The sequence below is a fragment of the Rhineura floridana genome, chromosome 4, assembly GCF_030035675.1.
Source record: "Rhineura floridana isolate rRhiFlo1 chromosome 4, rRhiFlo1.hap2, whole genome shotgun sequence".
In the NCBI taxonomy this organism is placed as follows: Eukaryota; Metazoa; Chordata; class Lepidosauria; order Squamata; family Rhineuridae; genus Rhineura; species Rhineura floridana.
This window is the reverse complement of record NC_084483.1, coordinates 91,866,432-91,893,178: the sequence shown is the minus strand read 5'-3', so window position 1 is coordinate 91,893,178 and position 26,747 is coordinate 91,866,432. Positions and strand designations below refer to the sequence as shown.

At 38.7% G+C, this 26,747-nt stretch overlaps 2 protein-coding genes across 4 annotated transcripts in view; one reads left to right on the top strand and one right to left on the bottom strand.

Annotated features, from left to right (window-relative positions):
* The window catches only part of NT5DC1 (5'-nucleotidase domain containing 1), a 164,300-nt gene that overhangs the window by 73,034 nt on the left and 64,519 nt on the right, over positions 1-26,747 (bottom strand). The window lies entirely within an intron of this gene.
* Positions 1-26,747, top strand: part of COL10A1 (collagen type X alpha 1 chain) — a 76,609-nt gene that overhangs the window by 21,129 nt on the left and 28,733 nt on the right. Inside the window, exon 1 of one of the 2 annotated variants that reach the window (XM_061623659.1) lies at positions 2,172-2,430. The exons of the other annotated variant lie outside the window; for it this stretch is intronic. The gene's annotated coding sequence lies outside the window, so the exon portion shown is untranslated. Of the gene's footprint in view, positions 1-2,171; positions 2,431-26,747 lie in introns of those variants that run through there. 2 annotated transcript variants of the gene reach the window in all.

The following is a 26,747-nucleotide window of genomic DNA, read 5'->3' as shown; positions in this document are numbered from 1 at the left end:
TAAAGAACAACCTTAAAGGAAGTTTTACCATAAAAGTCTAATTATACAGCCACAAGAGTGGCTGTATGCTACAGCCAGCATAGGTTTTTCACATTGTGCCATGTTAAATTGAAAATACTCCCGTGCCATTTTGCTGCTTCCCATAAGTTCATTTCAAACCAAAATCTTACAAAACATATAGTCCTGAACTCAGAAATGCTTGCTTAACAACCCACTAAGTTTTCATGGAAATATACAAAACACTCAGAAAGAATCCAGACTTTAAAGTCCAAAACACGAGTAAAAAACATCCAGACCCATGTTGGACTTTTTTTCTTTCAGTGGTCTCATAATTTGTTGAAATTAATTAAAAATCGGCCATGTTCAGAGTACCTGTAATCCTACTACTGATCTTGTCTCATACTCTGTCCTTCATCTGTTGCAGTTTAAAAATTATAAAATGCATGGCTAATTTTTAATTAAAGAAAATTAACATTGGAGTCTATTATAGCACAGGCATGCTCAGTAAGAACCACCAGTGTTCTAAAAGCCAAATTAACAGCTGTTTGGCTTGGCTAATCAGGGCGCTACACTCATGTCAGGCATTTATTCCACTTTAAATAGTCATGGCTTCCCCCAAAGAATCCTGGAAGTGTAGCTTGGGAAGGGTACTGAGAGTTGTTAGGACACTTCTATTCCCCTGACAAAGCTCCAGTGGCCAGAGTAGCTTAACAATCAGCCTCTCTTCCATGCTACACAGGAAGTAGTTTGGACTGTGGAAGACCAACCCAAATTGAGTTTGTGTTTTTATAAATTTGTAGAGCAGTCCGATATCTCAGAGAAGAGGTCAGGCCTCCTGCTCTCCTGGTGCATTCACGATAGCTGCCCAATTTCCCTGCTTTTTAAAGTTTGATAGAAATATCTATGGGCTATACGTGATTTGTAAACCATGGTGTTGGTTTTTTTGCCTATTAGTGAATATGGTTACAATTGATTACAGACATCAACCACGTGAATCTACAAGCTCTTCTGGAAAGGTAATGCCAATTGCAAGTTGGCTAATGTATATCTTTGCTGTTGTGATAAATGAAGAGTGGCTATGTGTCCTACTTCACAGAGGACAGGGGTTTAATTTGAAGGGCAACCAGAGAACAGACTTCTATTTGAAGGCATCCTTTCTTTGAAGGCCTGTCCGATCCAAATCCAATTAAAAGATAAAGATCCATAATAGGTGACAGCATGATCCTGGACTGTTGCCCATGAACAGTTAGCACCTGGGCAGCAAATTGAGCAAGCAGACAAGTAGCCTCATCCCAGTCTTCCTCACTATAGTGACATGCGTTGTATCTTTAGCTGAATTATAGTAATTATTTCTAAATGTGCATCTATACACAAAAATTAGCATATGCAAATTTTATGGAAACCTGTGCCCTCTTTTCTCCTCCATTTTTGTGATGTGTGAGTACATTATATTTAACACGTGCTAATTATCAGTACTCTTTTTTAATGAAAGGAAACCAGGGGAGCATGTGCAAAAAATTTAATATAGTATTCAAAGCAGGGGACAAACACAGACTTACCATAGGACCAATATGCCTTGCAAGGATTTGGAAGTGATGATTGAGAAAGCCCTACCAACTCAAAAGCACTATGTAGCTGTGCCAATGAGTTACATTTAAGTAGCCTTGCTGATGAGTAGAAATACCCCTTGTGAATCCCATTAAAAAGTTTCCTTACCCTTGTGTCATGAGGTTGGCAGGCAGGTTTTAATCTAGGCAGCTGTTACCTGCAAGGAATAATTGCACATCCTGGCAGGTGGCTAATCTGCAAGGCTGTATTGAAGAAGCTCTCATATTGTAGTAAGACAGCCTTTTGACATGCAAGCTAAGCACATAATTCAAACAAACCTGAAATTCAATTCTGTAACATTAACATATGAGGCATTTTTATTATCACCCCCCCATCTACACATATAGTTGAGAATAACTAATTAGAAGCTGTGAAGAAAGTTTTCTTAGCTATGGTAATCCTATTACATTGTTAAAAAGAGATGCCAAAATAAATGCCATATCCTTCTTTAAATGAAGACATGGGATCTGATGTAAAAGAATCTCCAGTCCCTTACCACTCCTCTTACAGAGCGCCATGGGCTGCTTGGAAGCAGCAGCAACAAAAAACATTCCCTTCTGGAATTGACTAACAAGGCAGACTCATCATTCAGTAGCAAGCGAATGATTCAGCTTAACTTTGCGGGGGGGGGGAATCTGCAACCTAATTAAAAAGGTGTTTTGGAAGAAACAAAAAAATGCTTCATTTTAGCCTTCCTAAAATGTCTCTTGAAAGCGTTTGTGACTCAAGAATACTGAAATAATAGCCCTAAGAAGAGAAAAGTGGTAATTGTTATCAAGTGACACTCCCTCTACCTGTGGACATCTTCCACACAACTTAAAGGTAGGACAAAGCAAAATGCATGAAGGCATATGCTTGTGATACGTAGACTATCATTAAGATTAACTTTTTTTAAAAAAAGTTCTTACTTACAAAATTAATGTAAAATAAAACAGTCCATTAAAGATAACCAACCTAGAACAGAATGAATTAGATATATAACAACGTTCCATAAGCTATGACAGATATGCTGCTTTATGGTTTTTAGAAAGCTAAGCGCTACATGTTTAAAAAGTGCAACATACTGCCAGTAGGAAAAAGTACATTCCATTCTTTAAACAAAAATATTATTCCAGAAGGTCCTCTCACAAACACACCAAGTATTCTGTTGCATTTGTTTGTAATATAGTATCTGGATAGTAAAGCTTTCATATTTTATGTAATGCAGTTTTTTTTAAAAGTGAGGGGGAAGAAAATCTGTTCTTCACGTATCTTGGAATATACTGGGATGCATTTAGCTAAGAATGGGCTATGTTTAACTTACAAGTTCAGTTCTAACTCCTATTTATTTCCTTCAAATGTACTGTGTTAATTCTGTAAATAACTTGTACTTCTTCAAAAGGGCTCTACTGAAATTAAACTCCTTCAGATAGGGCAACATACATCTTTTAGTATTATCCTGTCACATAAAATGTCTTTGCCCATTGTTCTAAACAAGCAAAAATAATTTTGTAACCCTCAAAGTGAAGCTTTTTATTAATGCCTTTTTAAATGTATCAATTTGATTAATTAAAATACTTGTATACGTTTGCAATATTAGTATTGACAATGGAAGCACTTTTAAGACTGCTGCATCCACTGAGCATGAAAAAATTAGTCTAGGTCAGCATATTTATGATAAGCCTCCTAACATACCAGATTTTAATAACCACCGAATGAAAACAATCTGCTTTGAAGAGAAAACTAGTAATACTTAATCTTTTTTCAACATTTCTTCTTAAATCAGCCTGCCTATTTTGTGTTAGAATGCAGCCAAGATGAAGTCTGGAGAGGGACTCTTTGTGGCTTCAAGGCACTTGCTTTTAATCTTTCTTTTTGGTCATGGTCTACTGGAAACAACTCATTCCTCCAAAATTAATTTTATGTGCACTTAATTCTGAATTTGGATTGAGGCCTGGGCAACGTTTGATTCTCCTACTTTAATCTTGAGTTTTATTTTTGTGTCTAACAATCTGTTGACTTTTTAAAATCGGAGAATTGCCTCTTGAGCAGACAAAATAAGATCTCAGGTACCATCTTGTTTATACTATAAACAACCCCTCATTTTATTTTATTATATTTACTTAATTTGTTAGTCACTTTTCTTCACAAAAGTGAACCCAAAGTGACTTACAATCAATAAACTAGCTGGATAAATTCCTATAAGACTTAAGAAAGAGGTGGAAAAACTACCTCAACTGGAAGTTCAGGACAGTATTACTTTTTAAGCCAGTGCTAGTCAGACACAAAACAATGAGAAATGTATGTTGATAGTTTTGGTGTTGCAGAAATTCTCTGATAAGGAAAAGAACACAGGACATGAATATATGTCTGGTACAATTACAGAGCTGAAGTGATGCTAAACAAATGCACTGCCTCTTTTCGGTTTTGGTTTTTTAATAGGGATTTATATAAACATTTTTATAAAGCACACTTTGTTTACAATCTTTCTTTATAATGGTTATATTTTTTTTAACAACCCAAAATGCGTTCCATATAAAGAAACGGCAAGTTATGTAGCTATCAAGATTTTACATGTAGTTTTCTTATTTTATTTGTACAATTGCATAGATGTGTAAACATGCCATTGTTAACAAAACAATAACAGACTTAATAAACTACTGAAATCTACCACTACCCTTCAAAAAATGTAATTTGTTTTCATGTAAACTCTTACAGTCTAATCCTTTTGCCATATGAATATTATAAAAACCATGCGAGTACTGAAGTTGTAAAACACATCTTGCTATTCTAACACCTGTCATTATGGTCACTAAGGTTTCCATTGCTCGTCCCAAGTCATCTACCATGTGGAAGAGGCTGCCTACATTCTGGCCTCTTGTACCTGGGAACGAATTGTTGAGCTACAACAATAATAACCCACAACATTTCCAAGTTACACAATGTAAAATAATAAAAAATGAATCTTACCAGCAATTTTGAAACAGAGAGTGGCATCCAAGTCGTACTCAGAGTAGACTCATTGAAATCAATGGACGTAAGTTACACTCTAAGTGTGACTTTGTGAGGCACCACCCAAATTTCAGTCAGAAACAGGTGACACTTCATAACTTAGGGAAATGCGGCTAGATTTGTATTTAATGGAATAGATTATTGCTGTCCTGATCCTAAGGAGACATATAATGTAGCTGAATACTGTTAGGTAAAAGAATCTAGTTCTGTGTTCTGAACTACATTTTATTTATTTCTTTGTGGCATTTTTATCCTGCCCAACAACCAAGACCCCTGGGTGGAATAAATCAAGAATACACTTACAGATTCATTCAAAAGGAGGAGGAAGGACGAACTGCTAAATTCAAATACCTACTTGGGCATGTTGTGGCCTGGTGGAAGGAGCCAGAATCTCCCCCCTTTTTTACAGTTTCACTCCCACTGAGATAATGTCACCTCCAGGGCTGCTGTATATCCCCCCCCTTTAAGTGGTGTGTTGGAGGAATGGGAAGCTTTGGATCCAAGTCTTCCCTTCAACCACACCTATGTGGTACACCCCCTTTTCCCTCTACCAATGTCACTCCAACACTGGGGAGGCAAGGGACACAGAGATTTCTGTGGCAGCTGGGAGGGGCGCAAAGAGGTTGATCTCCCTCTCCAATGGAAGGCTTCTATGTTTGACCTCAGAGAGGGAGATCTGAAACTTCCTCCCAGGGGTCACAGGATTGCAGCCTAAATGAATTACTACATATCTTATCACCTCAAATGGTCTATTCCTATTACAAAGATTTTAATAACTTTCAGCTGTGTTTTATAATTTTTAAGAATCATCCTGGCCATTTTTGTTCCTAAAAATGAGCATAGTTTACCATTCTGACAGTTGGCACTATGCAAGTTATGACTTCAAATCTCTCAAGATTGTATAAAAAACCCAATTGGCTGAGGTCATTTTTTTGTCTACATTCATGTATCCAATACAAAATTTAATCTAAGGTCACATCTACTGCATATATTTAAAGCACTGTTATACCATTTTAATAGTCTGGCTCCCCAACCCCCAATTCTGGGAACTGTAGAGTTTCCTGAGAAGAAAGATTGATTGTTAAATGGGGAAGGCATGACTGTTTAAATGGTATAACCGTGTTTTTGAATGTATAGTACAGATGTAACCTCAGTACATGCCATTGAAAATATTACCTTATTTGCAGCCATGGAGAGCTTTGATAGATCCTAATATTTATGATTTGTCACAAATCAGAGATCACAGTGAAGTACTATGGGGTGACGTTTATATTTAGAAATAAGACTAGGCAACCAGATTTCATTCTCACTCACTCCCCCTCCTCCAACAGTTCTTCACAGTCCTAACTCTGATGTCTGTCCCTTACTCTCATCACTGACAACCACTACCCCACCACCATTGTGAAATGAAGATAAATAAAGGTTCCTAGCAACCATAACAGTCAACAATACAACTGATATAGGTGGATGCACCACTTACTTATTTAACTGAAGTGGTTTTCCTAACTCCTGCTCAAGTCCTCCATAGAAAACATCAGGAATAAAGTCGGTTTTTTGTTTGAAATTTACAATCAGCAATAGATCTGAATAATCTAGATAAAAATACAACTCTTAAATATTAATGCATGAAAGAAGAATATACATTCAGGGACACCAAAATAAAAAATTAAATAGCTTCATTTTCTATATTAGTAACGTGGGTATGCCATGCGTGCCTAAATAAGGAGGAAGGAGGCAAGGCAGGATGGTAAAAACATCCTACCCTACAGAATAATAATGGAGGGGTTGGAGAACCCCATCTACCATCCAAAATTGATTAGACCAAGGGTGCCTTTAGCAGTGGGTCTCTTCAGCAACAAGCCTGCGCTTCCAACTGCATGGGGAGCCTTTCTGGGAGGAAAGGTGGGATATAAAATTAAATTAAATTAAAAAGCAAACAAAATTTTTAAAACATAACATCTTTAAAACATATTAAAACAAAACATCTTAAAAACATATTTTAAAAAACAGCTTTAAAAAGCAATTTCAACAGAGACTCATACTGGAATAAGGTCTCTACTTAAAAGCCTTGTTGTAGAGGAAGGTCTTCTGCAGGTGCCATACATACAGCTCAAAGTGTCAGCTGGCTTCTCTGGCTGGGAGGGAGAGGCAGCCAGAAAGGGAATTTCATCCCTCCAGTCTGACTGATGGAATTAAAAAATGGAGCACCTCTGTCTTGGGGCCCAGCCAGTGTTTTTCCCAGTCTGCCCATCCTTACCCTCTTCCTCTTTGCTATAACACTATGCAACATAAGTAAACTAATTCAGGATTGCGCTGGATCCAATGTTAGCTGCCAGTTGACTGAGCTAAGGAAGGAATTCTGCCTGAGGCCATAATTGATCTTGGGGGTTTGCCTTACACTTAGCAATCCTATAAGCTATATATGGTTGATGCTCCAGCAGGGATGTTTGGTTGCTTTCTTTTGACACAACTTTAACATATCTATCAAAGCGTGCTAAGGCATCAAGCAGGATCCTTAAAGGAGTTGTGGGTGGGCTCCCTCACAGAGGAGAGGCATTAAGAGGCCTCAGGGATGTGGCCAGGGGATTTTTGCCTCTTCTCATAAGAAGAACCTGCTGGATCAGGCCAATGGCCCATCTAGTCCAGCATCCTGCTCTCACCAGTTGCCAAGGGGAAACCTGCAAACAGGACTTGAGTGCTCTCCCCTCCTGTGGGAGGTAGTTGGAAGCATACTATCTCTGACAATGGAGGCAGAACATAGACATCATGGCTAGTAGCTATTGATAGCCTTTTCCTCCATGAATTTGTCTAATTGTCTTTTAAATCCATCCAAGTTGGTGGACATTGCTGTCTCTTGTGAGAGCAAATTCCATAGTTTGTGCTGCGTGAAGAAGTACTTTTTTTTGTCTGTCCTGAATCTTTCAACATAAAGCTTTGTCAGATGTTCACAAGTTCTGGTGTAATGAGATCCACTTTCTCCATGCCATGCATAATTTTATACATTTCTATCATGTCACCTTTGACTCACCTTTTCTCTAAACTAAAAAGCCCCAAATGCTGCAATCTTTCCTCAGAGGGGATCCACTCCATCCCCTTCATTATTTTGGTTGCCCTTTTCTGAACTTTTTTCAGCTTTACAATATCCTTTCTGAGGTGAGGTGGCCAGAAATATACAGAGTATTCTAAATGCGGCTGCACCATAGATTTATATAACAGAATTATATCAGCATTTTTACTTTCAGTACCACTCCTGATGATCCCTAGCATGGAATTTGCCTTTTTCACAGCCACCACATACTGGTTCGACATCTTCATCAAACTATCCACTACAACTCCAAGGTCTCCTTCCTGGTCAGTCACCGCCACTTCAGACCCCATGAGCATATATGTGAAATTAAGTTTTTTTGTTCTCAGGGGTAGCAACAGTACCATGCTGTAGTGATGGAAGGGAGTAGGTGGCAGTCACTAAAATGCCATGAGCTGTCAACGGCTGGGGCTGCTTCCTGGCTTCCCTACTTGACTTAACGGCCTGGGCTGAGTCAAGCATACTGGCAATACAAAGGTTACCAGAAGTAGGATCCTGGCCTTATGCTGTCCCATTTCCTTCTGAGAAGCAGTGGCCAATAAAAGTTGTGGCCATTATATATACAATCTTGGTGTCTGGTGGTTTCTTTGTTTCCACACCCACTTTACTCCCAGGTGTGGAGTACAATGGTGACTTCTTTTGCTGATTAACAGCTTGTGATATGGAAGGGTTGGAAATGGAGGCTTCACTTCTTTTGAGACAATTATGTACTTTTCCCATCAGGATTTTTTATGGGTCCTTATTTGTTCTGATTTGGATGTCTGACAGAAAGGAAGGCTTACAATGGCATTCAAAGGAAGGTGTACAGAATAAATACAAAGTATTTCTAGCAGGTGAAAACAGCTAATCATTCGGAATCAAAATTTATCAACCTTATCATATTTTATAATGAAGATGTTATTGTTATACTCTAGATGGCCAGGAAACAAAAATTCAATACAGACCGACCCACATTTCTGTTAACAGGTTTAGATATTGATTGATTGTCATCCTTACTTCCCCCAAAAACAAAACAAGAAAACCTGTTCTTATTAGGGTAACTCATTTCATAGGCAGACTTTAAATGCTTCAGGATTTCTTTTTAATTCCTCAACTCTTTCCCTTCAGTTGTCACAGCATTTTGTTCACATCATTTTTAACCATCAGTGAAAACTGTACACATTTTTATGTTAAAACATTTATGGAAAAAATGTGGGTCATGAGAAAGTCACCTGTGTTATTTCAATCTACTATGAAAATATTGGCAACACTTATATTCATACGTAGATACAAAACTATTTCCAAGCTCACATACTACAAAACCTGGTGATATACCCTAATTGTATTTCTTTAAAATCACCAGCTTCAAACTAAATAGCATGCTGGTTTTCTCCCATTTGACTTCTCATATTTACAGCATTTGCCATAATCTCAAAATTAAAAATCACCTTTAAACATATACAGAAATATGGTACTTTGCTATTTATCCAGAGCAATGCTCTTCCAACTAATTTGAGAATAAGGTGCTGTGATTCAATTTCCTATTCCCTCTACTCAAGACAACATGAATATGACACTGATCAACTTGCCTATTTGCCAGTCTCTTATCCCCCAATATTTACTCCTCACTATTTTCAGTAATATTTTCTCCACCTAATACAGATGCACTTTTTTTGAAACAAGCGTTGTTAACTCCCACTAGTTTTTTTTAAACCACTTTGCAAACTAGTTTAGGAAACCTGGTTTTTTATATTGATGATGCATGGGTGGCAACTTGCAGACAATCCGTTCTTACATGGCAGGAGAGGGATTGAAAATATTGCCTCATGAGGGAAGAAAATGGTCATTCAAATCCACACGTAGTGTGCCCCCTACTCCTCAGTGTTTCTTGCTTCATTTTGCTACTGACCACATGACAAGTTAGGCTTTGTTATACCATCCCTCTTCCAATTTTGGACTAAGGCTTGCCCTGGCTTATACGGCTAAGAAAATAAAATAAAAGTGTGCATGTGGGGGAGGGATTACCTGTCCAAGATGGACAGTTGGTAATTGTCTTGACTCACCACAGAATTATTTGCTTCCTAGGTGGCATTAATTATGAGAGTCTAATTACTCTTCTTGCTTATGGTTACTTAAGATGAGCCAAGTATCCACCTGCAGAAAAATAAATCCTCTAGAAGGCTTTGGCCACATCCACACCAGACATTTATTCCACTTTAAACAGTCATGGCTTCCCCCAAATAATCCTGGGAACTGTAGTTTGTGAAGGGTGAAGAGTGTTATTAGGAGACCCCTTTTCTCCTGACAGAGCTTCAATGGCCAGAGTGGTTTAATAGTCAGCCCCTCTTCCCAGAGAATTCTGGGAATTTGAGCTCAGTGAGGGGAATAACGGTCTCAGCACCTTTCATAAACACTTCCCAGGATTCTTTAGGGGAAGCCATGACTCTTCAAAGTGGAATAAATGTCTGGTGTGGATGTGGCCTATTTTTATGGAAAAATCTAGAAGTTGCAGTTGGTCTCCAACCAATCCTCCAACACAGATGTGGAGCCCATAAAAATTGCTGACACAGATCTCTATTGTTATGGATGCCTTTTTAAAAATGAGTTGAAGATATCCCTCAGCGCCACCTACCACAATAATTTATTTATATTTTCTGTTTGATTCCTAATTATCATTTGTATATTTTCTTGATGTCAATGCCCTATAAAACATGAACATTTATAATAAAGATGTCCTGGATCTGCTGCCCACTTTCCTCCTGCTCCTGACATGATTAGAGATGTCAACCATATTTTTTCTGCCCCCACTGGACAGTGGAAAGGATTTAATCAGACATAGAGCCAAACTACATATTATGTTAGGTATATGTTTGTGCCTTAATTAAAAATGTTTTTTTTTAATTTACAGACATTGTAATCTGGATTGGAACCAAAGAGTGTGGCTTTAACACGTTATTCCAAATTGTGGTCTCATCCAGACTGGGACCATAGGGGCAGCAAAAAGGATGCCTAACCCTCCCTCAGCCCTCCCCACTAAGATCCCAATCCAGATTCTGCCACCCACACCACCAATTTCTGTAATAATAATTAAAACCTGTACATAAAAAACATGGGTACCTAGCTAATGTAACAACTAGCTTAGCCCTTAGCTCTTCTCCTACAGCGAAAGAGAGGAGTTTCCTCTATCATTTGGCTATAAGGGATAACACTGAGTTCTGGAATATATTGTGGCAGGTCTTTAGATCCCGCTTCTTGGGTATGTTATATGCTGGACTCCAGACCAGTAGTGCATGGCTTGGTGGGGTGGAGGCACTTACCTGACCTCCCTGCAGGTGACTTGCTTACTAGGAGGGAGAGGGGCGAGGTGGTGGTACAGTGCAATTGCACTCACAGGAGCATCGGACTGGCTCTCCTAGTGGATCTGCACCAAGCCATTCTCCCTGCCACTTTGTCCTTCCTCCTCCTGGTAAGCAGCAGTGACTCACCTGCCAGGAAGTCAGGTAAGTGCTTCCACCCCATCATGCTGTCCGCTACCACACCAGACCATTTGGAATCCATGTGTGATGCAAATCAGCCTCCTGGACAACACCAATTCTAGAGTCACCTAGGTCCTAGTATGAAGCAATACTGATGCTTCCATGCTGCCAATAGGGCCTCCCCACAACTATGTCATTTTGTTTTATGTACCAGAGATGACAGGGGCAGTAGGGAAGAATCTTATTCCTGGCCTCGAGGCTTCAGGTTTCTCAGAGGCCTTTGGTATTCCTGTCTATGTGATGGGAGTGAAATCCTATGTTATCCTTAAATTTCCTGAACACACCACATATGGGTAGGCTTCTGCAAAGCCTGAGGACGCTTCCGAATGATCTGTTTATTGAGTATTCATGCTGAATTGTTTCCAGGGAGGTTAGATTACATAACTATTTATTGAGCATTCATTCTGAGTTGTTTGTGGGGAGGCTAGACAACATGTCATCCAAGTATTATCCTACACTTTCCAGTACATTTCCCCATCACTTTCCTTACTGCAAAAAGGCGAATCTTTTTAGAAAGTGGAGAAGGCCTCCAAATCAACTGTAATTGCACAATCTGAATTTGGTGGGATGTAAAAATAGTGACAAGTCTTGATCAGGTCCTCCTTTTCATTCCACCGCTTCTAGGAAGTAATGCAAATTTATCAGACTTATCACCTAAGATCTATTGCCTGGACCTTTTCTGCCTCAGAGGTAGAGTGCAAGTTGGCTGCTTTAAATTATATGCAAAGATCTCCATCACGTGTTTGTGCAATGAACAGCGTAACTGAGGTGACATGATAGAAGTGTATACATTTATGGAGAATGTGGACAGATAAAGGTTTTTCTCCCTTTCTCATAACACTAGAACCCATGGACATCTAATGAAGCTAAATGTTGGAAGATTCAGAACAGCACATAGGAATTTGCTCCCATAGGAGGCAATAATAGCCACCAACTTGGATGACTTTAAAAGAGGATTAGATAAATTCATGAAAGATAAGGCTATAAATGGCCACTAGCCATGGTGGCTACATTCTCCTTCCATGATTGGAGGCAGTATGCTTCTGAATACCAGATGCTAGAAACCACAGGAGGGGAGAGTGCTCTTGAGCTCATGTCCTTGTTGTGGGATTCCCATACACTTCTAGTTGGCCACTCTGAGAACAGGTTTCTGGACTAGGTGGGCCACTGAACTGATCCAACCACATTGTCCCATGTTTTTATGTTAAAGAGGGGGTTCCTATTTACAAACACATGGTAAACACCTATCAGTCAATCATATAAAGCAACAATCCCTGGAAACAGGGACACTTGCAAGTTTGATGGCAACTGAACCATCCTATATATTAATTTGTGAGCTGAAAGTGCAGACATCTGCAAATAAGAGTGTTCAAAGCCATATACATTTGAAGAAAATTAATGTGGAAAAATAAGTATTATACCAGTGCAAAAAAAAAAAAAAAAGACAGACATTATATTGAATGTTACTTATTTCATGTTACAAGGGTTGAAACATAAAATCTTCTTAAGGAGAAGATTAGGCAAAACATGTGTGCTTTAAACTAAAGAGCAGATGTAGCATTCTTTGGCTGGGATCCAAAGAGCTGCTTCAGTTCAAGGGCTTGGGCATGCCTATTGAAATTTTTGACATTTGAAAATTTAAAGGGCAGATTCTTAAACACGACACCAACACCTTTATTTTGAAAGTCCTGTCAGTTTCACAAGAGGAGTGCTGTGTGGCACAGAAAGCTACACTCAAGCCGCTTTGAGTATGTGGAACTAATTACAGGGTTCTTTGGATCTCAGCCATATTTTGCTGGCATGACAATGTTAGCTACTTTCTACATTTCTTCCCAATAATTTACTGTTTTCTTTACTGTTGCATTTCTCTCAGCCAAATATTGGCAAATGAAGAGAATGCAGGAAGTGAAGTGTTAAGGGGGAGGAGAAATGCTACTCGTATAAAGTTCCAACTGTTTTGTTTGTTGTGTTTTTATCAATTTAATAGTATTAGTAAATGACATTAAAACCACAGCGCTCTGTTTCAAACGTAACAGATAACTGTGGTTTAAGTAAAGCTGGATGGAAGGGAAGGGTTGAGGAGGGAACATGCGGTCCCATCACTCATTCCCTACTGCTAAGCTATGGTTTAGCAGGCTGGGAATTGAGTATCCAAACCAGGCCAGTGCAGAACAGTGGGAAGGAATAGCATGCAAGCCTTCAATGCTCTCAGTCACACCAGGGAAAGTACTTGGAGGGATAAATCATCATTCGTAACAGAAACCACTTTGTTAAGAGTGAGTGGAGTCATGCAACACCTGACCACCAAAACATTACAGGTGAGGAATACCAAGGGTCTAATATCTGATGGCAATATTGCATAGTCACCCTTATGAATCAGATAAAATTAGATGAGCAGCAGGGACCAATAGACTAGCCATATAAAGGATGCTACTCTAGACATTGATTGACTTGTACTGCACTATCTTGTTATTTCAGTTGGATCAGGTGAAAGGCTGCTACACTTCAAGCTTCTACACATATGTGCAACTTCACATGTATGAATTACTGATGTCAGGGATAATATTTGGAAATATAATAGTACTCAATAACATTAACAGAACAATATAAAAGAAATCTCCCTTTAGGATGCATACCTTAACGTGGTGAGGAGTTTGAGAGTGTTGAAGAAGCTGAGAGCAATGCCGTCAGGAGTCTAGACCAAGAGGCTGGACTCCTAGCAGGGGCACCCAAGGTGGAATGGTCAAAGCTGAGACACCAGACTAAGATGCATCCAAACTCAGAGGAAGGCAATGGTAAACCACCTCTGAATATCTCTTACCACGAAAACCCTATGAACAGAGTATCCAAAATGCAACATGAGATAGTGCTGGAAGATGAGACCCCCAGGTCAGAAGGCACTCAATGAGTTACAGGGGAAGAACAAACGACAAGTATGAGTACTGCTGTGACTAATGACGCAGCTGGGTCAAAGCCGAAAGGAAGCCCAGAGGCTGATGCGCACAGATGCAAAAGGAGAGTCCAGAGTTGCACGACGCACACATTAGGAACATAGAATGTGAGAAGCATGAACCAGGGAAAGATAGAAATTGTCAAGCAAGAAATGGAATGTATCAACATTACAATACTTGGCGTGAGTGAATTAAAATGGATGGGAATGGGACATTTTCAATCAGGCAACTACAAAAATTTTTATGCAGGAAAAGAGAAATTAAGAAGAAACGGGGTTGTTTTAATAGTGAGAAGTGATGTAGCAAAAGCAATTAGGAGCTACAACGCAAGGTATGAGCGAGTGATATCAATGAGATTAAATGGGAAACCTATTAACATAACCATCATCCAAGTCTATGCTGCAACGGCAAATGCAGAAGAAAAGGAATTGGAGAGATTTTATGCTGAAGTACAGGAGAAAACTAATCACACACCAAAACAAGATGTGATGATAACCATTGGGGACTGGAATGCAAAAGTAGGGAACAGAGAAGAACTAGGAATTGTGGGGAAATGGGGCTTAGGAGACAGAAATGAAGCAGGAGAAACGCTTATTGAATTCTGTGAAGCCAATAATTTGTTTCTTGCAAACACATTTTTTGAGCAACCAAGAAGACGACTGTACATGTGGACATCACCAAATGGTCAATATAGGAATCAAATTGATTATATAATTGGTAGCAGAAGTTGGAGAAGTTCCATACTTTCTGCAAAAACAAGACCAGGAGCAGACTGTGGTACAGATCATGAACTGGTCGTATTGAAAATCAGAGTAAAGCTAAAGAAGAACAACAAAGCAATCATAATGCCAAAATACAATTTAAATAACATCTCAGAAGAATATAAAGATCAAATAAGGAACAGATTTGAGGCTTTAAACTTAGTTGACAGAGAACCAGAAGAACTATGGAGTGAAGTCAGAGACATTATCAGGGAAGAATGCAAAAAGACAATACCTTTAATTCAAAACAGAGAAAGACCTCAATGGATGACTGAAGGAACTCTTAAAATGGTTAAAGAAAGAAGGAAAGCAAAAGCAAGAGGAAATAGAAATACAGTCAGAACCCTAAATGCAACTATACAGCGACTAGTACGTAAAGATAAAGAGAACTATTGCAACAGTTATTGTATAGAAATAGAAGAGGACAACAAAAAGGGAAGAATAAGAGCTCTATTCCAAAGGATTCTAGAAATGAAAGGGAAATTTAAACCAAGGGTGAATGAATGAAATGGACTGCCTTCAAGACGATCCCGACTTATGGCAACCCTATGGTTTTCATGGTAAGCAGTATTCAGAGGTGGTTTACCATTGCCTTCCTCTGAGGCTGAGAGGCAGTGACTGGCCCAAGATTGCCCAGTGAGCTTCATGGCTGTGTGAGGATTCGAACCCTGGTCTTCCAGGTCATAGTCCAACACTTAAACCACTATGCCACGCTGGCTCTCAACCAAGGTAGGGATGTTGAATAATCAACAGGAGAATACACTGACTGACCGAGATGAAATAAAAGGTAGATGGAAGCAATACACTGAAGAACTCTATAAAAGAGATGACAGGATGATAGATTCATTCATGGAGGAACCATATGATGAAGAACTAGAAATTTTAGAATGTGAGGTGAAAGCTGCTCTTAAAACACTTGGAAGAAACAAATCACCAGGAATAGATGGCATACCAATAGAGTTGCTACAAGCTACTGAGACTGAATCTGTCCAAATTTTGACAAAAGTTTGTCAAGAAATATGGAAAACTAAACAATGGCCCACAGTCTGGAAGCATTCAATATATATCCCAATTCCAAAGAAAGGGGATCCCAGGGAAGGCAGTAATTATCAAACTATTGCCTTAATATCCCATGCCAGTAAAGTAATGCTCAAGGTTCTACAACAAAGGCTCTTACTATATATGGAGTGAGAAATGCCAGAAATCCAAGCTGGATTTAGAAAGGAAAGAGGCACCAGAGATTGTATCGCAAACATACGTTGGATAATGGAATGGACCAAGGAATTTCAGAAGAAAATCACCCTGTACTTTATAGATTACAGCAAAGCCTTTGATTGTGTAGATTATGAAAAACTATGGAATGCTTTGAAAGAAATGAGGGTGCCACTGCATCTGATTGTCCTGATGCGCAACCTATACTCTGGACAAGAGGCTACTGTAAGGTTAGAATATGGAGAAACCGATGGGTTCCCCATCGGAAAGGGTGTGAGACAGGGGTGTATTTTATCACCCTATTTGTTTAATCTATATGCAGAACATATCATATGGAAAGCGGGATTGGACCAAGAGGAAGGAGGTGTGAAAGCTGGAGGGAGAAATATGAATAATTTAAGATATGCAGATGATACCATACACTTAGCAGAAACCAGTAATGATTTGAAACAAATGCTGATGAAAGTTAAAGAGGAAAGCAAAAAAGCAGGACTACAGCTGAACGTCAAAAAGACTAAAGTAATGACAGCAGAAGATTTATGTAACTTTAAAGCTGACAATGAGGACATTGAACTTGTCAAGGATTATCAATACCTTGGCACAGTCATTAACCAAAATGGAGACAATAGTCAAGAAATCAGAAGAAGGCTAGGACTGGGGAGGGCAGCTATGAGAGAACTAGAAAAGGTCCTCAAATGCAAAGATGTATCACTGAACACTAAAGTCAGGATCATTCAGACCATGGTATTCCCAATCTCTATGTATAGATGTTGAAGCTGGACAGTTAAAAAAGCATATAAAAGAAAAATCCACTCATTTGAAATGTGGTGTTGGAGGAGAGCTTTGAACATGCCATGGACTGCAAAAAAGACAAATAAGTGGGTGTTAGAACAAATTAAACCAGAACTGTCACTAGAAGTTAAAATGATGAAACTGAGGTTATCATACTTTGGACACACAATGAGAAGACATGATTCATAAGAAAAAATAATAATGCTTGGAAAAACAGAAGGAAGTAGAAAAAGAGGAAGGCCAAACAAGAGATGGATTGATTCCATAAAAGAAGCCACAGACCTGAACTTACAAGATCTGAACAGGGTGGTTCATGACAGATGCTATTGGAGATCACTGATTCATAGGGTCGCCATAAGTCGTAATCGACTTGAAGGCACATAACAACAACATAAAAGAAATAATGAAAAGTAAATTCAGTGATGTCAAACATGATTGTTTTTCAGAGCATTATGGATGTAACAGTACGGCAAAAAAGAAAAAAGTACCACTGTAACCCAGGGTGTGGGGTGCCCAACATCCCAGCCAGGGGCTAAAATTAGACAAAAATAGCTGCATGCATGAGATTTTGGGTGCTGTGTGACATTTCGTTTTCACAATATCATATTCTGATGTCATGTGGCAAAAATGTGGATTTGCCACACCTGTAGTGAATGGACCCATCCTCATCTACACAAATCTCGTAAGGATAAAACATGAAACACAACAAGCTCTGTTTTAAAACGGAAAGGAGTGAAAAAAGACACTAAAGTACATATTAAAATAGGTACAGTGTTTTACTTAAAGGTATTTAGAACTTAACCTTGTAAAATATCAGGCCCTTACGAAGTAGCTGAAGCAAAATAAACATGCTATATTTCATAAGCAAAGGTCAGTTGGAAAGAAAAACGTACAAGCGTACTAAGTATAAATAAAAAGTAACTATATTAGTAATGTGAACTTATTTATAATACCACATTATTCATGAGCTGTAGGATTGTGTTTATTTTTAAACAGAGAGCTACTTTTAAAAGTTGGGAAAATGTGGAGTTGGGTGTAAGGATTTTGTATAACTATCAATTATTAGAATGAATCAAAAATAGGCAATTAAAATAACGACCTTGTCTCCACAATAGTACAACTAAATTTTCTGCTATATATTGCTCCCTTGTGCTCCCTTATAAAGGTGGGATTTATATTTATCAAATATCTTATTTAGGCTGGAATGCTATTCATACTTACCTGGAAGTAAGTTTAATTCAACTCAATGGGATTTATTTCTGAGTTATCACCCATAGGACTACACTGTAAATTCTGGTTTTAAACACTTCATAGGTGAGTACCATAAGCTCTAAAAGTACATCATTTAGTACAACACAAGTTTCATTCTATAATGTTATGTTGCTGCTTTATTAATCAGTGTGAGAGTGGGATAGTAATGGTTTAACAAGAGAAAAAGACATTAGTGTGGGGTGGGGTTCTCTTACAATCATCACCACCCCACAATATTTTTCCTACAGAGCCAGGGCCACCCACTTTCTCTCTCACACATACACCCTTTCCTCCTCCCTACATACTCAATTACACATAGGCACAATCTATACCCACACACTCCATCCATCTATATACATACCCACATAATTAACCCAGTGAGTGGTAGGAGGCAGATGTGGAGCTTGTGTAGTTCGTTAAGGGTCTGCCCATCTTTCCCACTATTGTTCAAGCACTGGTGCATCATTTCCCCCTCTTTTATTCATAATAAAAATGTCCCTGTCACTAATAAATATTTGCTTTGGCAGGAATGTTGCCAGGCTGGGAGTAAGGGAGGGATATAAATCAAATTATAAATAATAAATAAAATTTGTCTAAATTTTGCATGTGCTAATTTATATGCATAGATGCAAATGAAGGAAAACTTTCATAGGGAGAAAACAAACTCAGGCTCTTGCTGTCAGGGCTCACTCTGAACTATAGGGTGCCAACAAGATGGTATGATCCCAGTACACTAGGCTGAATCCAACTAAGTCATACTCAGAGTAGATACTCAAAATTAATAAATGCAACTAACTTAAGTGCATTGATTTCAATAGGTCTATTCTAAGTAACTTGGAAACAACCTTCTGTATGTGGACTGAGACTTCCACCCTGCCATTAACATATTGGCAAGAACTGCTGCTGAAGTACATACTAAAACTAATACAAGTCTTGTCCAACATCTCTCTCTCTCTCTCTCTCTCTCTCTCTCTCACACACACACATACACACACACACACACACACACACACTTTTACTTCCCCATGCTATCCAGCTACGTATTTACAAGTCCCATCACCTGTTAATACCATCCACACATGGTATCTAGCAATTGCACACCAACACAACTGTATTAAAACTTGAAGGCAGGGAAATACTCTATGTATAGTGCAGATATCTCAAGAAAATGAGTCCAAGTCACACAAGTTCATTCAAGTTTCCTCTTCCATTTTTTCTATAGACTTTTTTTGTCAGAGATGTAGTACTTTTTAAAACTATAAGGAACATGCAACAAATAAAAAAATCTCAAACTGGAAAACCTGCTGATATGGTGGCCAAAGGCAAATTGAAATTTCAACTTTTATTGGCCCCAAATTCACTTCAGAAGGCTACAACTTATGACTACGTGGCTGTCTGAAGCACATGAGCTATGTCAAATCTGCCAAATTAACATGTAAATGTGCCATAATCTTTTCTGCCTTCTAAGCTGTTGTGATGAAATATTCTTGTGTTTTTAAAAAATCAAAAGTTTGTGCTTGAAGGATTCAGGAATATTTCTGAAAAGTTCAATGAGGTTATGTGGAGGGGCATACAGGGATGGGTGTATTTGCATTTACAAATAGATCTTGCATCCTGAGTTTGTTTCTGTACCTGGCTAGTACATTTCACAGCTGATGTTTTGTTTTCCATTTTTGAAACCCAATTTTGTTGTTGCTAGTTTTAAATGGGGATTTTTCAGTTGGGAGTTGTTACGACTATGAATGCGAGCTCTGTGTGACACTTAATGTAGGTCAAGTTTTAGGCTTACTATTTCTCAGAGCACCTCTTTAATGACTCAGTCCATCACCACAGATTTCTACCATAGACTTCACTATTTAGATGTGTTGTCTATCTTGAAAGCTACATCTCAGTGCCTAGCTTATTTATTCCAGTGAGAAGCCTCTGATTATGGGAGGGCTTTGTGTCAATATAGGGAAAGCCAAAGAATGGTTACACTGACCCTTCTCTTAAAAAACAGAGGTCAGTCTAGACACCAGTCATGGTAAGCACATTATTTCATGCTGCTTGTAAGAACATGACTTATCTCTTTATTTCTGGATTGCACTGGAAATTTTGATACTTTTTTGAAGTCTTCATATGATTGAGTTTAAAGGAATATATTAACTCACACATTTCAAAAAGCGTTGCATTGTTTAGAACATGCTGAATTTGGTAAGCACTGTTTTGTCTTCTGTTTTCAAACACCATACCAAATATATAATTAATTCAAGATGTTGTGCTAGGGAAGATGTGTTTTGAGAACACTTTTCTGGCTTGTTGAGCTGTGGTTACCACCAGATATTACTTGCTTGCCTTATAAAGAGGCTAGAGGAAACTATAAAATACTTGAAAAACCAAAATCCAAAAGAATCTGAAGCATTTCTTCTCAGGACAAGGAAAGCATAAAAAATATTGTCCCCATGTAAATATATGGGGTTGCCTCCCGTTTTTCATGATTTTCGAAAATACTGGCTTCATTCCACTTGCAATGGTTCAGCAGTTAAAGTTTATGTCACATATCAAGATTCTCTCCCTGTTTTCCAATGCAGTATATAAACAGAGTGAGATCCATGAACCCCACCCCGCTGAAAATGTTATATGAGAAGGACGAAAAGCAAAAATGTGTCTTGTTCACACTTCCGCTCTCGCTGATTATACGTAATGTTCAAACTGGTACAAAGACATAGGAATATATTTGCAAATTGTAAACATGTGTAAACAAGCACATTTCATATGTCTCTAATTCCATGCTCTGTATACATACAGGGTATGGGCAATGAGTCATTGTGAGCGAGAGTGGTCCCAGCCACCCTGAAAGAGATGGTGATTCAACCGCTCCTGAAGAAGCCCACCGTGGACTTACTGGGTGACAACTACTGCCTGGTTGCAAATACCCCCTTTTAAGGGAAGGTTATGGCACAGCAATTGCAAGTGAAAATTTTATTTCTCTCATTCATCCTAGAAATCTGTGTCAGTTTTATTTTTATTAATTTCAAAGCCTTTTTATTGGTCAATGTCATATGATGGTGAAGACAGCCTTTTGTGTTTCAAATTGGAGGCTGTGTTCTATTTCTATTTTGGGTGCATTAACAGTTGAATCTGAAACGGCAGTTTGATGTAAAATCAGACTGATTACAATATGTTGCCACTTAAGCAATAACTCTAGCTATTTGGAAAACAAACTTGGCCTGGCAAAGATGCATGTTTTCAGTCTGCTATGCTTAAACCACTCCACTTAAGGAAAGGTGGGCATGGTCAATTAAAAACATAGAGCACACCTAGAAATTTGCCAGAAGATATTTCACCTCCCACTGCTTTATTTTGTACAAATGGAGACACTCCTGATGTCTACTGGAGACTATTCTGCAGAATAGTTAGTGCCATTATTCCACAATTGTTTTTGGAGTCTTTTAGTGTAAATTTTGAACTGTACTTCACATATTCACAGAAACAAAAGCAAAAAACTGATTTATAAGAAACTTCACTAAAATTGCAAAGTAAATCAAACATATTTAAAGTGACTATCTGAACAATTGTCTTAATATTGTTGCTCCCCCTCCGCTAAGACAAGATCAGCACAGCACGTCTTGTTTCTGTTATTTGGGCTGATTGCAGGTGTTACCACCACTCACCATATGCTCAAAGGCACGTTACCAAATTCTTCCAAGCTACACAGCAAGTGGATTGGACTGTGAAAGACCAACCCAAACTGTGTTTACATTTTTACAAATTTGTAGGGCAGTCCAATATCTCAGAGAGGAGGTCAGGTCTCCTGCTCCCCTGGTTCATTCACTATAGCTGCCCAATTTCCCTGCTTTATAAAGTTTGATAGAATTCTTTTTGCCTATTAATGAATTTCTCTGCTTTTTAATCCAGGAGGTAAGAAATGGGATCCTGTGTAAGTTTGTTAAGAATGTAAACAGTCCTGACTTCCCCCAAACAATCCTGGGAAGTGTAGTTTGTGAAGGGTGCAAAATGACTGTGCTCCGTGGTGACGGAAAGTGCATGGAGACTGTGAAAGACCAACCCAAATTGTGTTTGCATTTTTGCAGATTTGTGGGGCAGTACAATATCTCTGAGATGAGGTCAGGTGTCCTGCTCCTCTGGTGCATTCACTATAGCTGTCCAATTTCCTTGCTTTTTAAATTTTGATAGAAATATCTGTTGGCTATAGGTATATTCTTAAACCTCAAGGGTTTTTTTTTGCCTTTTAGTGAATAATATTAAACTTAAGTTCAGCTCAGACACCACTTTGCACCTTGGGCACAGACTAGCCATTGCTTCTCCTACTTCCCTTCCCATGGAAACTGGCATCATCTCCAGGATGTTTTACTCCTTGCAGGAAAAGCATAAACGACAGCTGAATGCAACTAGTCTGTTTATTGCTGCACAAGCTTTGGATGGCTTCCCTAATGTCTTGTACACATACTTTGAAAGTTCAGACAGATATAGTTCAGACAGTCCAGTAATCATTTATCTAGGGTGGGGGTAAACTCCAAAGTCTACAAACCTGCCACAGTTTGGTGACTTTTCAGTTGGTCCAGATAATGGTATTACCCAACTGGGGTTTTGAGTTTTCTTCTATGGATCAACATGGCTACCCTTAACATTTATCTGAAGTCACTTGGGCACATTCTACATATTTCTGCAAATACAACCATTTACTACAATACTCAGGCTTCTTGATTTCCCCATCAAGTGAAGCAGTAGCAGAGCACAGCTTACACCTTCTATCGAGAAGCCTGTAACACTGAAACTTGCTAGAATAATTTGTACTAAGGACTGATCTGAATTTTGGTAGATACAGACTGAAAATCAGGAGACTGTATGCCAGTGATGACCTTTTCATTGTAGCTAATCACAGTAATTGAATAACGGGTCATACAAACTTACACCCTTATAAATTGGGAAATTCAGCTAACGAACAGGTTCCCTTCAAAGAACACTTCGGATACTCTGAAAAGACAGCTCAATTCACTGCTTTTTTAAGTATTACAGCAATATTTAATGAGTCAGTGTAATTTTTTTTTAAAAAAAACCCTCTAACCAGAGCAAATAAATGTTGTTACCAGAAATAAGATCAAATGTAAGCTGACGTCAAATACAGTGAAATTATAGTAGTGTGACCAGTTTTCTTAAGTTTTTTTACATAGCGTTCCAGTGGTGGAGAGTTGTAACTAATGTGTGGGCCAGAAGAGTATGGAACTGATATTTTAGCTGCTCTTTTACAGACTCTTGGCAGCTGTGTAAGACAAGTACAGGCCTACCACTGAGGCTACACAAGCTGGAAGGCAAGCAGGTCCTGGTCCGACATATCTGCCACTCTCTTTCCACTCTGGATGGACAACATAGAGTGGACATAAAGGGGAAGAGGGAAACTGGTGAGATTTAAAGTAGTGGAGCACAAGTGAGCACAAGGCAGTCTAGAAGCAAGCTGCTGCTAAGCTGGACCAATTCACTTTGTAGCACATCTAAAGATGGAACATACTGTGTGGGAAAAATAGTTCAGTTACAACATTAATCCAAAAACAACTTCCTTGAATGTTGTTGAAACTATTTGTGACACAGTAGCAGCACAAAGAGTTGAATTTTTATATGTGCTTGTAAAAATTGCACCATTTTTACAAATGTGATAATCTAATGACAATGGACAATTGCAAACAACTAGATGCAAGAGAAAACTGAAAATATTGTGGGAATGACTCATATTCTTTAAAGACAAAACAAACAACCTTGTATTATTGTGTTTCATCATTCTATTTGTAAACTGCCCTGAAAACTGAGGTTGAAGCAGACATTCAACAAGTCAAGTTTTGCTGCCCAACAATCATATGAACTGCAACTAAGATTCTGTACTGCTGATATTTATGAAGCTTTTGCAGAATAAATCAGGTGTATTCATAAATCTTTCATAAAATTTATGTTCTGAGTTGTGCTGATAAGAAATCAATAAAAATGTACATTAGGATAAAGTCACTTGATATGGATATCATAAATCTTTTGATGTTACAGGCTTTAATTGCTAGTAAAATGTCATTTGTGAATACCTGGATTTATGTTCAGGGGGCTGTATTTCATACCTCCGCGGGATCCCTTTTTGGTGGAAATCAAAATGCCAGAGGTAGCAGGCAGGTTTTGACCATGCTACAATGTTAACTTTACTTTTCTGCATAGGAAAACTGAATGGCATTCTTTCAGTCTGTAGCCACAATTGAAGCCCACTGGCTCTCCAAGGAACTCAGTGGGAATCACTGTCAACTGAACTTGCCGCTATGTGAGTCAGGCACTGGTCCTTCTATCCCAGTCTACTCAACTAGCAATGGTTCTGCAAAGTCTCAGGCAAAGGTCTTTGACAGTGGAGATTCATTTCAACAAAGATACTAGCAACCTTCTGCATCTAAAGCATGCATAATTTTCCAGGAGAAGGGCCACAGCTCACTGACAGCGCATGCAGAAGGCCCGTTTCACTTTGCAGCATCTCTAGACAGGGCTGGGAAAGATTTCTGTCTGAAACCATATAAGGCTCTGCCAGTGAGTGTAAACAATACTGAACTAAACTGACTAGTGTTCTGATTTAGTGTAGGGCAGGTTCCTATGTGCTATCACTGAACTAGGGCACCTCCCATATAGTCTTAATTCATTTTCTTGATAACATTTGTGTGTGAGAAAACAAGAAACTGGTGTTGGAGGAAAAAGGAGGAAGATGAAAATCACCACAAAAATTAAGTTGTTTATTGGCTTAAAGTGTTTTGGAATATATTTCTTTAGGGGCTTTAAAAAAAACACCACTCTAATGTGCTTTGCAACCAAATCTGGTTACAGAATGCAGCAGAGAAAATTATGGTGTGCCTTTTAAGCAACCCTGAAGAAGAAATTTATTTGGCCAATAAAATCTTTTTTCTTGAGCACCTTGAGATTTCAGCTCCTCCTTTTTCTTCTTCTTACTGGTGTCTTTCATCCTGTACCTTCTTTTTTTTCTGGCTTTGAACAGAAAGGTATCAAAACTTGTTAAAACGTAATGAAAAAATTTAACTATTACATCCAACTGCCAAAGAACATAGAAGTTTTGAATAGCAATTCTAATTTGAATAAGAGATGTCTATTCATATTATAGTGTATTACACATTAATAGTCAGTTTTATAATGGCACAACTTATGCCATTTCTCATTCATTCCTTATAAAATTCCAACAGGTATTGTCCTTTTCTATTGCACTGACAACTGTACTATTACTTTCCGATGCTATAATATTTATTTATATTGTTTTGGTTTTAAGTTTTGTCATCACATCATGGTCTTCCGTGCCACATATTCCCATTTCTGAAAATCTATAATAAAAATATTGGGCAGAAAAAAGCTACCATTAAATACAGATTAAGATCCTCCATGGTGCGGAGTGGTAAGCAGCGGTAACGCAGCTGAAGCTCTGCTCACGGCCAGAGTTCAATTCCAACGGAAGGAGGAAGTCGAATCTCCGGTCAAAGGGGTCGAGGTTCTCTCAGCCTTCCATCCATCTGTGGTTGGTAAAATGAGCACCCGGCATATGCCGGGGGGTAAAGAAAGGACAGGGAAGGAACTGGCAATCCCACCCCATATATACGGTCTGCCTAGTAAACGTCGCAAGACGTCACCCTAAGAGTCGGAAACGACTCGCACTACAAGTGCGGGGACACCTTTACCTTTTTTAAATACAGATTGAAACAGTGATACACCCCATGGGAAAGAGTTGACAAATGTAAAACTGGCAAAAGGAAAAAAGGATACTACAATGTTTACAATGTAACTACAGTACAATGCAATCTTTTTTTAACTTACTGATGATTTTAATTATCTTTTGATAGTTTTAAAATACCAATTTTTAATTGTATTTTATTAATAACTGTAATTGTTTATTCTTTGTGTAAACTGCTTAAAGGTTTTATTATAATCAAGTGGTATTATACAGCCATGAGTGCTGCCATATACCATAAGATACTATTTTGCCCTCTACCCAGTGCCATCTATTCTGACTGGCAGCAGCCCTCTAGGTCAAGGAGGCTACCCTGTGGCTCTCCAGATGAAGAGGGACTACAACTCCCATCATCTCTGACCATTGGCCATACTGGCTGGGGTGGATGGGAGCTGTGGTCTGGAGTGCCATAGGCAAGCCAGTCCTGGCCTATGTCTCAGGCAGAAATCTTTCCCATCCCCCACAACCTAGGCTGTTTTCACAGATGGGGCTGATTGCGTTAGTTTAACGGATTAAAAAGGTAGTGCTTCTGTCCTGATTTCTAAAATCCCTTTCACACTGCAGTACCTCTTGTGATAAGGAAGAGCAGTTTTTTCATCCAATATACCGGCATTTCGTGCAACTATCTTTCACACAGCTTGTTTTCATCCCTCACCCATGCACACTGTTCCCCACTGTACAGGAGGTCTAAGATCTTGTCCCGTCGCCATGCAAGCCCTCTCCCTTTAGGATCTGACTTTTTAAATTGGTTTTAGTTGTATCAAGACTGGGGTGTGTGTGGGTAATGCTGCTGCTATCTGCGCCAATGCTGGAATACTGGTACAACATTCA